Source organism: Prionailurus bengalensis, chromosome A2 (genome assembly GCF_016509475.1).
Source record: "Prionailurus bengalensis isolate Pbe53 chromosome A2, Fcat_Pben_1.1_paternal_pri, whole genome shotgun sequence".
NCBI lineage: Eukaryota > Metazoa > Chordata > Mammalia > Carnivora > Felidae > Prionailurus > Prionailurus bengalensis.
The window spans coordinates 98,326,025-98,338,682 of NC_057348.1; the positions used below are offsets into that span (position 1 = coordinate 98,326,025).

Sequence of the window (12,658 nt, forward strand, 5' to 3'; positions counted from 1 at the left end):
AAATGTCTGCTTGAATCGTTTGCCCTTATTGTTTATGAATTGGGTTGTTTTCTTTTTTTTTTTTTTAATTTTTTTTTCAACGTTTATTTATTTTTGGGACAGAGAGAGACAGAGCATGAACGGGGGAGGGGCAGAGAGAGAGGGAGACACAGAATCGGAAACAGGCTCCAGGCTCTGAGCCATCAGCCCAGAGCCTGACGCGGGGCTCGAACTCACGGACCGCGAGATCGTGACCTGGCTGAAGTCGGACGCTTAACCGACTGCGCCACCCAGGCGCCCCTGGTTGTTTTCTTATCATGGAGTTTTGAGAGTTCTTTATATATTTGGGATACAATCCTTCATTCGATGTGTAGTTTGTAAATATTTTCTCCCCACTTGTGACTTGTCTTTTTTATTCTCTTAACAGTGTCTTTAAGAAAACAAACCTGTTTAATTTTGACAAATTCCAATTTACAAATTTGATCTTTTATGGATCATGCTTTTGGTGACATAATTTTAATATCAAGGATTCCTTAAATAGGTGGTAGAATACAATCGTCTATGAAATGGTTTGAGTTTGGGATTTTATTGTGGGGACTATTTAAAAAACAAATTCAATAATTTTAATAGTGGTGGAGCTATTGAGGAAATCTGTATTTTTCTGAATGAGCTTTGGCAGTTTGTATCTTTGAAGTAATATGTCCGTTTCATCTCCATTGGCAACTTTATTGGCCTAAAATTGTATATGTATTCTGTTATTATCTTATTTTGTATATGTATTCTCTTATTCTCTTATTATCTCTTTACTCTATAGCTACAGAATCTGTAGATATAGTCACCTGTCTCATTCTTGATATTGGCAAATTTTGTCTTATATCTTTGTCTTCTGGTAAGTATGGCTAGAGGTTTATCAATAGTACATATTTTGTACTATTTGTGTCCTTTTAATTTGTTCAGATTTAGTTTATGATCCATAGTATGATCTGTTTTAGTAAATGTCCTATGTGCCCTTGAAAAGGATGTGTTGTGCTGTTGTTCCATAAATGTTCTATAAATGTCAGTTAGGTCAAATTGGTTGATTATGTTGTTTCAATCTTCTGTATCTTTTGCTAATGTTCTGTTTGTTGGCTCTGTCAATTATTGCTAGAGGGGTGAAATTTCTAACTACAGTTTTGAGTTTTCCTATTTCTTGCAATTCTGTCAGATTGTGCTTCATGTATTTTGAAATATTGTATTAGGTGCAGAAATGTTTAAGATTCTTATGTCTCTCGATAAATTGATGTCTTTATCATTATGAAATGAACTTCTTTGTCCTTGGTAATATATTTTGCTCCAAATCTCCTTTGTGTGACATTAATATTAGCCACTCTAGCTTTCTTTTGATTAGTGTTAGCATGGTATATCTTTTTTCACTCTTTAACTTTTACTTTTATTTGTTTCTTTACATTAAAAGTACATTTCTTATAGGCAACATGTAATTGGGTGTTATATTTTTATCTGTTCTAATAGTTTCTGTCTTTTAATTGGGATATTTGCACTATTTGCATTTAATGTAATTATTGATATGGTTGGGCTTAAATCTGTAATACTGATATTTGTTCTCTATTTGTCCTATGTATTCTTCTTTCCTTTTATTATTATTTTTGGTGCTTCCTTTTGTATTATTGAATTTTTTATTATTCTATTTTAACTTTTTCTTGACTTATTAGCTGTATCTATTTGCTTTATTATTTTAGTGGTTGCTTTAGTATTTATAATGTATATCTTTAATCTATCACGATCTACCTTCAAATGATATTGTTCCACTTCCTGTATAGTACAAGAACTTCTTAATATGTTTACATTTATATTTAACTTCTTGATTTTCGTGGTATTATTGTCATACATTTTGTTTTTAATTCTGTTATAAAGCATACACTGCCTTATTTTTATTTTTGTGTAAGTAGCCAATTATCACTGAAATTAAAATATTAAGAAAAAATATTTTATATATTTACTCATGTAGTAAATACTTTTCTGGTGTTTATCATTCCTTCGTATAGATCCATATTTCCACCTGGTATAATTTTACTTCTGCCTGGTGGATATCCTTTAACATTTCTTAAAGGAAAGGTCTTCTGTTAAGGCAGAAATTCACTAATTTTGAGCAATTTGATTATGATGTACCTTGGTAAAGTTTTTTCCATGTTTTATGTGCTTGGGTTCACTGAGAGTCTTTGGATCATTGGGTTTAGAGTTTTCAACAAATTTGGAAAAACTTGACCATTACTTTTGCATATATTTTCTTCTGTTCCTTCTGCTCCTCTGGGAACTCAAATCACATGTATATTAGGTTACTTGAAAAATTTCCATGGTTAAATTGCTTTATTTACTTATTTTTCTTTTCTATCTGTGTCTGTTGTTGTTTGTTTTGGTTTGGTTTGGTGTTTGCCAATTGACACAGGCTGAGAGAGAGCCTTTTATTACTTTGATGTACAGAAAATTCAACAGCGTTCACTTAGCTCAGTTTGGCGGTCAGTTTTTTAGCCTTTGCCTTTTCCAACTTGGCAATGCGAGCCGCCGACTTTGGACCCAGGACATTGCCACCCCAGTGGCAGCAGATCTCATCGTGTCTGTCATTATAATTGGACCTGATGGCTTCCCCAGCTTAGCCAGAGCTCCTCTGTCTTCTGAGTTAACCTGTTTGAAGGTGACAGTGGTGCAGGTCATCCTGTGGACCAGGTGCCCCAGGCTGGCCTTCTGCTTGATGATACATTAGGGAACCTCCATCTTATGACACAGGGCAGGCAGAAAGACAACCAGCTCAATAGGATCCACATCATGTGCAATCACTACCAGCTGAACCTTCTTGTTTTCCACCAAGGTGGTGACAGAATTAACCCCAGCTCGAAGGACATCCTCTTTGCCGGCAGCTTGTAAGTCCGGGCCAGCAATCTCTGCTTCTTCCCTTGCTTGGTCTCCGGTCTGTATTTGTGGGCCAGCTTAAGCAGTTGAATAGCTGTTTGGTGGTCCAAGGTCTGGGTGAACTGGTTAATCACAGGAGGCCCTTTTAGACATACAGAGAATAACCTTTTGCCGCTGCAGCTGGATGTAGTAGGGCCATTTGACAAAGTGCATGAGGTCTCTTTTGGGCTGGATGTCCTGTCCAATGACAAAATTCTCGGGCTTTTTCTCAAACAAGGGATTGACTACCTTCTAGGCCTCCTACTTCTTCACAATAGCAGGGGTCGGGGCCACCTTCTTCCCCTTGGCCTTCTTTCCTTTCGGCATCTTGGATAGCTGGAGGAGAGAGAAAGGGGATCTGTGTTTTATTTAGGATAATTTCCATTGTTTGTATGTGTGTGTATGTTCACTAATCTTTTATTTTGTGGTTTCTAGTATTTAAAAAAAAAAAAAGTACTCAATGACTTTTTAATTTCATACATTGTAATTTTCCTTCTAGAAGTTCAGTTTGGGTCTTTTAAAGAAATCTTATATGCGTGGGGCCCCTGGGTATCTCAGTTGGTTAAGCCTCCCACTCTTGACTTCAGCTCAGGTCATGATCTCATGGTTCGTGGGTTTGAGCCCCGGATTGAACTCTGTGCTGGTTGTCTCTCTCAAAATAAATAAATAAATTTAAAAGGAGAAATATTACATGTTTCTACTTAACTTTTTGAACACTTGAAGTACAGTGTTAATCTGTCTTAGTTCTGGGTCAGTTGCAATTGATTGACATATCTTTTCATTATAGTCCTTTTTTCCTGTTTCTTTGTAGGTCTGCTGATTTTTGGTTATGTCAGACATTGTGAATATTAGTTTGTTAGGTATTGTCTATATCTGAATTTATAGAAATCTTCTTGAGATTTGTTCTAAGATACAGTTAATTCACTTGGGAACAGTTTGATCCTTTCAAGTCCTATTTTTAAGATTTCTTAGTTGGGACTGATGCAGTGCTCAGCCTGGGGCTAACTAATTCCTGCACTGTACACAATGACCCATAAATCTTGAGGTTTTCTAGCCTAGTCGGTGGGAACAGGCACTAACTGTGTGAGTGCCCAGAACTGTTACCTTTAATTTTTGCAGGTAGTTCTTTCCTTGGCCTCAGATGATTTCCTCACATACTTGCACTATATTAGCACTAAGCTGAATCCTCAAGGGAAACACTTTGAAGATCTTTTGAGTTTTCTCTTTTTGTAGTATTCCTTTCTATTATTCTGTCCTGTGAATTCTAACTGCCTTGGTATCCCTAGACTCTTCAGTTGTCTCCTTAACTTAGGGAGTCTGCTAGATTTCACCTGGATTACTTCCCTGCACCATGGCCTGAGAACTCTCTGAATGCAGTAAGCTGGGGCAGTTATTGGACTCATCTTTTGTTTCCCTCTTTCATATATTAGTGTCCATCATTGCTTGACCCCCCAGTATCTTACAAACCGTTGTTTCATTCAAACTGCTGTCTTTTTTTTTTTTTTAGAATAAATCTGTTTTCTATCACTCCACCCTGGCTAGCAGCACAAATATTGTGTCACTTGATTCTGATTTGTATGTTATCTATGTGATCAGTAAAGAAAATGGCATCGTGGACAAATAAGGGAGATAATATGACATTTAGGAAAAAGAAAGCTTTAAGAAAATTCCAAATAAAATGAGAAAATAAATTTGACCCATTTGTTTTTTAACCAAATACTTATGAAAGTACCAAAAATGTTTTGCTTTCTTATGCTATTACAATAAATTAAGTGAATTGAAGATGATAGAAGTAGAAAGTGAAATAATAGGATAAAAAGAGTCAATTAAAAGATCACAGTATAGAAACAAATCTGCATAAACTGGGAAGTGAAATTTGGGGTTGCGATGGGGAAGTTTGAGAGAGGGATTATATTTTAAATATTTTTTGTTCTTTTATGTAGGAAACATAAGTACAGATGCCACCATGAGATTGTCAGTATTTAGGGAGATGTGCTGAGTCAGCACAAGGGGAGAGGGAAGCAAAGATTCTCAATGACGAGTAGATATCAATAAGCAATAAGGGTCTTTTGTGGCCCATCACTCAAAATTGTTAAACCCAATAACATATAGGAATATTTAGTACCTTCTGATTATATTGGAGCCTCACAACTGTATGTCCTCTGTGTATTATCTGTATATTAAACTCTTGGTAGGTTTTTAAAAATATTTGGAACAAAGTGAGAATGAGAAGAAACCTGCTGTGAGGGATGTGGCTGCTCCTTCCTGAAGGAGGCACTTAGGGATGCCTTCTATCCTTGGGAGACATTGGTAGAAGGTGGTGACCTCTCCTACCTCTCAACCTTTCCTTTATTCTCAGCTGAGAGAGAGGGCGAGTGTTAACTCCTGAATCCACGAGGCACCATCCCATACTGCTGTGGAGAAATAGAGAGATCACTCTGTCAAGAATAGAAATTAAAGTAGCTCTATGAAGGCACTAGAAAAACATGTATTTTCAAGATGCTGGTAGGTGTTTGAGAAAATCTAGACAGGCAGTTTTAGAGGACTTTTCACATTTAAAATCGTTTCAATTTGACTAACAGAACAGTAATAACCTCATTAGTGTTTGATGAAGTAACCCTCTTTTTGCTTGTTCTTCAAGTTTTACCAAATGTTGCTATTATGTTTAAATCCCTGGTTTGAATTAATTTTTTAAAGTTTCCTATGTAACAAGGTCTAGTATTTTCTTGAGAAAAATGTGGGTTGTATTCTTCTTGAGCATATGGATGGTCTCTGCCTTTTTTTTTTTTTTAAGTTTATTTATCTATTTTGAGAGAGAGCATGTGAGCAAGGGAAGGGTAGAGGGAGAGGGAGAGAGAGATTCCTGAGCAAGCTCCACACTGTCAGTGCAGAGCCCAATGTGGGGCTCGAACCCACAAACTGTGAGATTGTGAACTGAGCCAAAACCAAGAGTTAGACGCTTAACCAACTGAGCCACCCAGGTACCCCAATATCTGCCTTTTTAAAAAATGTTTTATTTACTTTTGAGAGAGAGAGCATGAGTGGGGGAAAGGCAGAGAAAGAAAGGGACAGAGGATCTGAAGCAGGCTCCAAGCTGATAGCAGTGAGCCCGATGTGGGGCTGGAACTCAAGAACTGTCAATCTCTGCCTTTTTAATAACACCTAATCACACACTCTGTGGAAATTGAAATATGGAACAGCAGCTTATAACCTGTGTGTATCAAAAGGTAATGGTAAAATGCATTTCAGAGTCTGTAAGTATATAGTAAAATTTGACCCATGAAAAACTTTAATAAACTGGTTTTAACAAATTCAATTAAAAGTCACGAGAGAGAGAAAACACTTTACTTACCTCTTAAGGTACTCATTTATCCAGTCCTCAAACATTTCTTGAGATGCTACGTGCTATCTGCCAGTCTTTGTTTTCTGTTCTCAAGAACCTTGAGTAAGCAGGTAGAGGATATTTTCTGTTCCACACTAGCAGCAGGATTTTCATAAAACTTTATTCTTTTTTTTATTCCATTTCAGAAAAATGAGTATGACCAGTTGGCAAGGATGTCTGCTTATACTTTGGTCCTAAGTGACTTAAAGAATTGTTTAAATTTATAGCTTTATGTTGCACCTTCTACAGAAGGTTGTTCATGAATATTAAGTCAGTAAAAGGCCATTTCAACCAAATTTTTATATTATTATTGTTTTTTATGTAATATTGGAGAGAACACACTTCTGTACTGCCTGTTCTTGTAATTCTTAACTTTCAGTTTTCCTTTGTAAGGTGGACACGTGACAGCAGAACCCCCACTCATATTGCCAAGCTGTATTGTAACCGTGACTATTTTGACTTTTCTCTTATCCTGGAAATTTGCAAGATTTACTTGTGTTATGAAATTCAAGGCAAACCCTTTGGCTGTGCCTGTTGACTGAGCCAGACTTGACATTTGCTTCTGTTCAGCAAAAATACTTTAGCTGCCAAACTAATATCTCTGCACAGTAAGAAGTAAATATCATGGAAATGAAATAAATACCTCTCAAATGATTTTTAAAATGTGAACATAGAAAATGGAAACTCATCTCTTTTGAGGTAATCAGAAAAGGTCAGCCATCAAGTTGCTTTCCAGTTCTTGGAGAAAAACACCCACTTGGAACATAGGTGATAAAGGGAGTGTGGTAAGGGGCTGCCTGCCAGGTTCACTTCCATTGTGTGGCCCCCCATCGTCCTTTCCTCCACGTGGTGTCCCATTCCCAATGCAAGGAATCGGTTCTTGAGATGTCACACCTTGACACAACTAATTATACTATGGTACAGTGTTTGGAAAACAAATTACCCTTTGTCATTTCATATTACGTGAGTTTCTGTGCCCTTGGCTGCCTATATTCTTTCTTTCTATGGATGCAGCATTTTCTCATCTGACTCTCATTTGGTGGCTTCCAGGGCCATAATTTCTGTTTTGTCTTCTTTTCTGAGCTTTGGTCTTATATCTCGTACAATGGGATAACCCTTCACCAGAAACTCATCCACTGAGGTACTCATTTTTTACCCCAAGGCATATCTTTCTGCAGATTCCTCTGTCTTCCAGTTACACCATTCACTTTTCTTCCCATAAGGCATGAGGCCTTGAAATAATCACCAGTCTGCTCCTTTTCCTTCACCCTCCATACCAAGTAAACTGCTAAGGTCTACCTTCATTTCTTTTCTAGAGTCACCAAAGTACGGCATATCCTTTCTGTTCCCTGTGCCATAACTACAGAGTGCTTTCTTACCACCTTGGACCAAGTCTCCACATTTCTTAGACTGCCGGTCACAAATCCAATAGCCATGTCTCTGGCTGCCTCCTTTGAACTAATGCTTTGCCTGGATTTTCTCTTTGGTTACTGAACCCACCCACCCTCTGCTTATAGATCCTTTTGCGGTTCCCCCACACTCAGCTTGTAAGGTCCCACACACAGCCTCTGGTTGCTCACTTGTCAAAAAGAGATTTGATACCATTCTTTACATGGTTGCTATGCTAACAAGTTTGAAATGTTTCTTTGCAGTGGTCAATTTCTTACTCAGTAACTTTCAGTAATTTCCCATTATCTACAGCATGAAGTTCAAGTTCTTTAGCCCAAGATTTTTAAGCCCTCTAAGAATAATCTGCTCACAGTGTACCTCTCAAAACTTAATCTTCCATTGCTCTTCAGCTTAAAACTTTTTTTTTTCCCCTGAAAACCTGATCTGTCAGGTATGAAATGTGAATTTGGTCTCCAGATCTTTTTGCACAAGACTGCCTCCCTGGGTTACCCTCGTCATTCTTTTCTACCTGAGTAGACTCACCTATCTTATCCTTCAAGACTCACATCAGGCCTTTAGTCTCAGTGAAACTTTATTTATTGAAGCACATGGTAATCTGCCCATTATACTCTCCTGTCCCACTTACTGTGTGGATCACTTATGCTGGCTTTTATTATTTGCTACTTTTCATTCCTATTTGCCTTTTGATGTATATGTTTGATCTCTTTATTCTGCTTATAATGTTAGGATCTGGGATAGTGTCATGTTTCAAAAATTGTGGTTGCTGATAATGATGTTGGCTGAAGTGGTTTCTTTGCCAGTTGTCAAAGACACTGTGCATACCCACATAAGATGTTTGGACAAGAAGGAAAATGGAACCATTCCCATTCTTGATGTCTTAGGAAATCTTCTTTGAGAAGCCTCAAGGAATTTTAGAAGCAGCACTAGAAACATTCTTTGGTGGCACCATTAATATATCATGGGATGAAATATTCACATGCAAATATGCAGGAATAAAACCCAGCAGGATTGAGTCTGGGTCCAGTGAAGACATTCTTTTATTCCTTAGCCTTGACCTACTTTGGCATCTGGCTGAATAACTCCTTGTCTCTGAGAATATCTGTTCTGGGTTTTATCTGCATGAGTTCCAAGTCTCTTGGAGGCACCCCACCTTTATTTTTAAAGGCAATAGATAGTAGTTTCTTTGACAACTAGTGGGTGTTCTTTAGCACTCCACATGTAAGCCCAAAACAATGGCTGTCTCCATATTTTCAGGTTATAGGTGCACTGGCTTTAGAAGCTGAAGTTCTGATGCTTGTGGCTTTGAAAAGAATGGAGACCTTTTCAGAACATAGGCACAAGACCAGGGTATCCCATTTTGGTAGATAACGCTTTGCTTTGCAAGTATTTTCTCTCTTTAGTATTAAAGAATGTTTAAAGTATTAAACACTTGGGGCGCCTGGGTGGCGCAGTCGGTTAAGCGTCCGACTTCAGCCAGGTCACGATCTCGCGGTCCGTGAGTTCGAGCCCCGCGTCAGGCTCTGGGCTGATGGCTCGGAGCCTGGAGCCTGTTTCCAATTCTGTGTCTCCCTCTCTCTCTGCCCCTCCCCCGTTCATGCTCTGTCTCTCTCTGTCCCAAAAATAAATAAAAACGTTGAAAAAAAAATTAAAAAAAAAAAAGATAAAGTATTAAACACTTAAAAAATATCAGTGAAGTTTTTCTTCAACTGTCATCCACTTTTGAAACGGGAGCCACATAGTATATATTTATTAGAATTCCAATGGCAATACGCATGTTTCTCATGCTGTTAATGATAGGACAGAATCCTTCTATTTGAGATATAACCATTATTTTTGTCAACTTTGGTAGACATCATAGACAATGCTTAGGTCACACTTGGGGTTTTCCTCTTTCTTGAATAACGAAACTTTGTAAGCAGCTTAGCAAAGTCATGCTAACCTTACTGTGGTTGGATAGATATCAGTTGAACTCAAAACAGAAAAAATAATGGGGGTCTGTCTCCACTCATTCAAGGGAGTAGTTTTCTTCTTGTGATTCAGAATGTCCAACCAAGGACAAATGGACAGAACCTGGGTAGATTGGACTATGCTTGTGGTGAACTGGAAACGTTTACATCCTGAGCACCAGCCAGTGACCTTCTCAGACTTCAGATAGCTTTACTTTTTTATTCCTAGTCAAAATCTGATCTTTCTTTTCAGAAGAAACATTGCAACTTTCCTCAGCCAGCTTGTTAAGCCAAATTGACAGGATTAGTTGACGAGGAGGCTTCCAGGACTTTTAGTGGGAGTCCCACCCCAGCCCTGGGGAGATATGGACCCTCTGTCATTCTAGGACCATGCCAAGTTAGCTTGTGAGGGATCGGGGTTCATTGCCCAGTGTCTCTGGCATCCTCTGCCTGACTCTTTAGTTTTTAGATATAGGAAAGACTTGCACTGGTCTCTTTGCCTGCCTCTTATCTCTTCTTCATCTTTGTTCATCTTTGTGTCTGGCCCGTCTCATAGAACTTTATAAACTTGGTCCAGGGACATCCTCTCCTCCCTTTTCAGTGGGACTAAGGCCTCATCCTCTAGGAATTGGCTACATTCGGGGATCCCCAGGTGAATATGGTCAAATGGTGAAGTCTCTGTCCAGTATTTCTAACTCACTGGTACTCAGGCTTTAATGGGCATTGGAATCACTGGACTCTGCCCGCAGTGTTTCTGGTTCAGTAGTTTTCAGGTGGGGCCTGTGAATTTGCATTCTTACCTGTTCCCAAACGGTACTGCGGCTGCTGGTCAAGGACCACACTTTGGGAGCCCCTGCTCTAGGACTTCTGTTTGGGTTCCCTCTATATTTATTCAATGTGGTCACAGTGAATCCAAATATATGAAGCCTTATTGTACTTCTTAAGTGACACTGACTCGCTCTCTTATGATTATTTAGAACATGATACACATTTAATTCGGTGTATTTAAAATTCTATTAAAGCCTCTTATTTTAGAATAAACTACCAAGGTGAAAATACACAATATAATTTAATAATAATGCCATGTCCACCTGGCATTTGACAATTAAAATCTCAGTTTACACTTCTGTAGGATGCCTTCTGCCTTTCCCCTTTTCTAGTCTTCTCTTCTTCCCACCTTTCCTTCCTCAAACATTGATTGAGTGCCTCCTCTGTACCTGACCCTGAACTGAGGCCCAAGCTACAGAGATGAATCAGTAAGGGATAAATAAGCAAGCTTGCAGTCATATCAGACATGAAAAGAGGTGAATGCAGTGGCCTGTATGAGGGGGGATAGCCGAAGTATCTGCTTGTACGTAGGTGAAAGCATGAGCTTTGCAGGAGGGGAGTGGGATGGCAGCTAAGTGATCCCAGAACCAGAACTGAAGAGCCAGTATGGAATTTATAGCCTCATTAGAAGGAAAAGGAATTATAGTGACATTAGTGCTACATTGTTTTTTTTTTCCCCCTCTCTTGCTAAGCAGTTTAATTTGTATCCTTGTATAAAAGAAATATGAATTGATAAGGCTTGAATAAAAATAAAAAATATATGATGCTCAAAGTTCGTACTTAAAGGAAATAACTACTGTGTACTTCATGTCTTAAACATTTTATAATAATTTTTTCAGCTGATAATATTGTAGAAATGTTTTTCTACAAAAAGGGAAGTTGAAGAAGGCCTCTATCACAGAGTTGTATAAATGGATGGATTCTGGATCCACTGACATGCAGGCCCCAGGACTGGTCTAGGAAATACTCAGAATGGAAGACTCAGAGAACACACCTAAGAGGAAGGTCTTTGCTGTGGAAGGGTGCCACCTACTGGCCAGCCTGTCTGAACCAGCTAGGACTGGGAACCATTGTGTGGTGCTCACCTTGCAAACGGGATCCTCCGATTATGCTCCAATAATATAGGCCTCGCTGTGTCTCAGGAATCCTTTCTCATACTTATAAAATGATCACATGTGCTTGGCCCTCTACTATATTAGGTTGTAAGAGTGTGCCTCAGTGAGGCAATGCTCATAAAGCATTAGGAAAAAAAATCAGAGGACAGGGTCAACAGCGAACAGTTTCTAAGAACATGGCCCTTAACTTGCTGTTTGACAGAGCCAAAGGCCTGGGTCTGTCACTTACTACCTTTGTGATTTTGAGCAAATGACTTACTATCGCTGAACCTGAATTTTTTAAAGTGTAAAATTGGAATAGGATGTAAAATTGTAATGAGGATATAATAAGATAATATATAAAAAGTGTTTATCTGCATTATAACTACACAGTTACTAAAGCAACAGCAGAATAGCCACAAAGTATAAAAGCATTTGCTATAAATGCAGCTGAATCAATGTGGAGACTGCAGGGAAAGACACAGTAATGTTTCCATTACCCCATAAGAAGCATTATAAGCCGTTGCTTTAAAATTATAAATCATTTGAGACAAAATCACCCTCAAGGGAAAAGGACAAGTTCATTGATGTATCAACCAATTGGCACATGCGGAGAATCACTTCATCACAACTTAGCTTTTATTTATTCTTGATGGCATGGGTTGAGTTGGGACCTTGGGTTTGCAAATACAGCATCAGAGAGGGACTGGTGGAAACTTTTTGATAGTTTTTGAGAAAAGGAAACATTTTGTTTAGTGAGATAAGGTCACTCATGCAGACTAAGTTTTGACAGCTGAGAAGTGTCATGGTGATAATGCTTTCAATTAAAGGAAAAGCAAATAGGGTCTCCCAAGCAGCCAAAAGGATACATGTGCCCATATAAAGACATTGGTGGGTGATTCTCATGCTTCATTGAAAGAGATCATCTTCAAATCTGCTGTCTTAAAGAATCTTTAATATAGAGCATTCATAAATCTGTCCTCTCTGGTTTTTTAAAACAAATACAAGCATTACCAGTCAAAAATAAATAAATTAAAAGTAGAGATGCTTAAGCCAGGAGCTGCTTGCTATGTGCC

General features: G+C 38.4%; 1 protein-coding gene and 1 pseudogene across 4 annotated transcripts in view; one reads left to right on the forward strand and one right to left on the reverse strand.

The window, feature by feature from the left end:
- DYNC1I1 (dynein cytoplasmic 1 intermediate chain 1) overlaps positions 1 to 12,658 on the forward strand; it is a 319,773-nt gene that overhangs the window by 59,384 nt on the left and 247,731 nt on the right. The window lies entirely within an intron of this gene.
- On the reverse strand, positions 2,425 to 3,276 carry LOC122487903 (annotated as a pseudogene).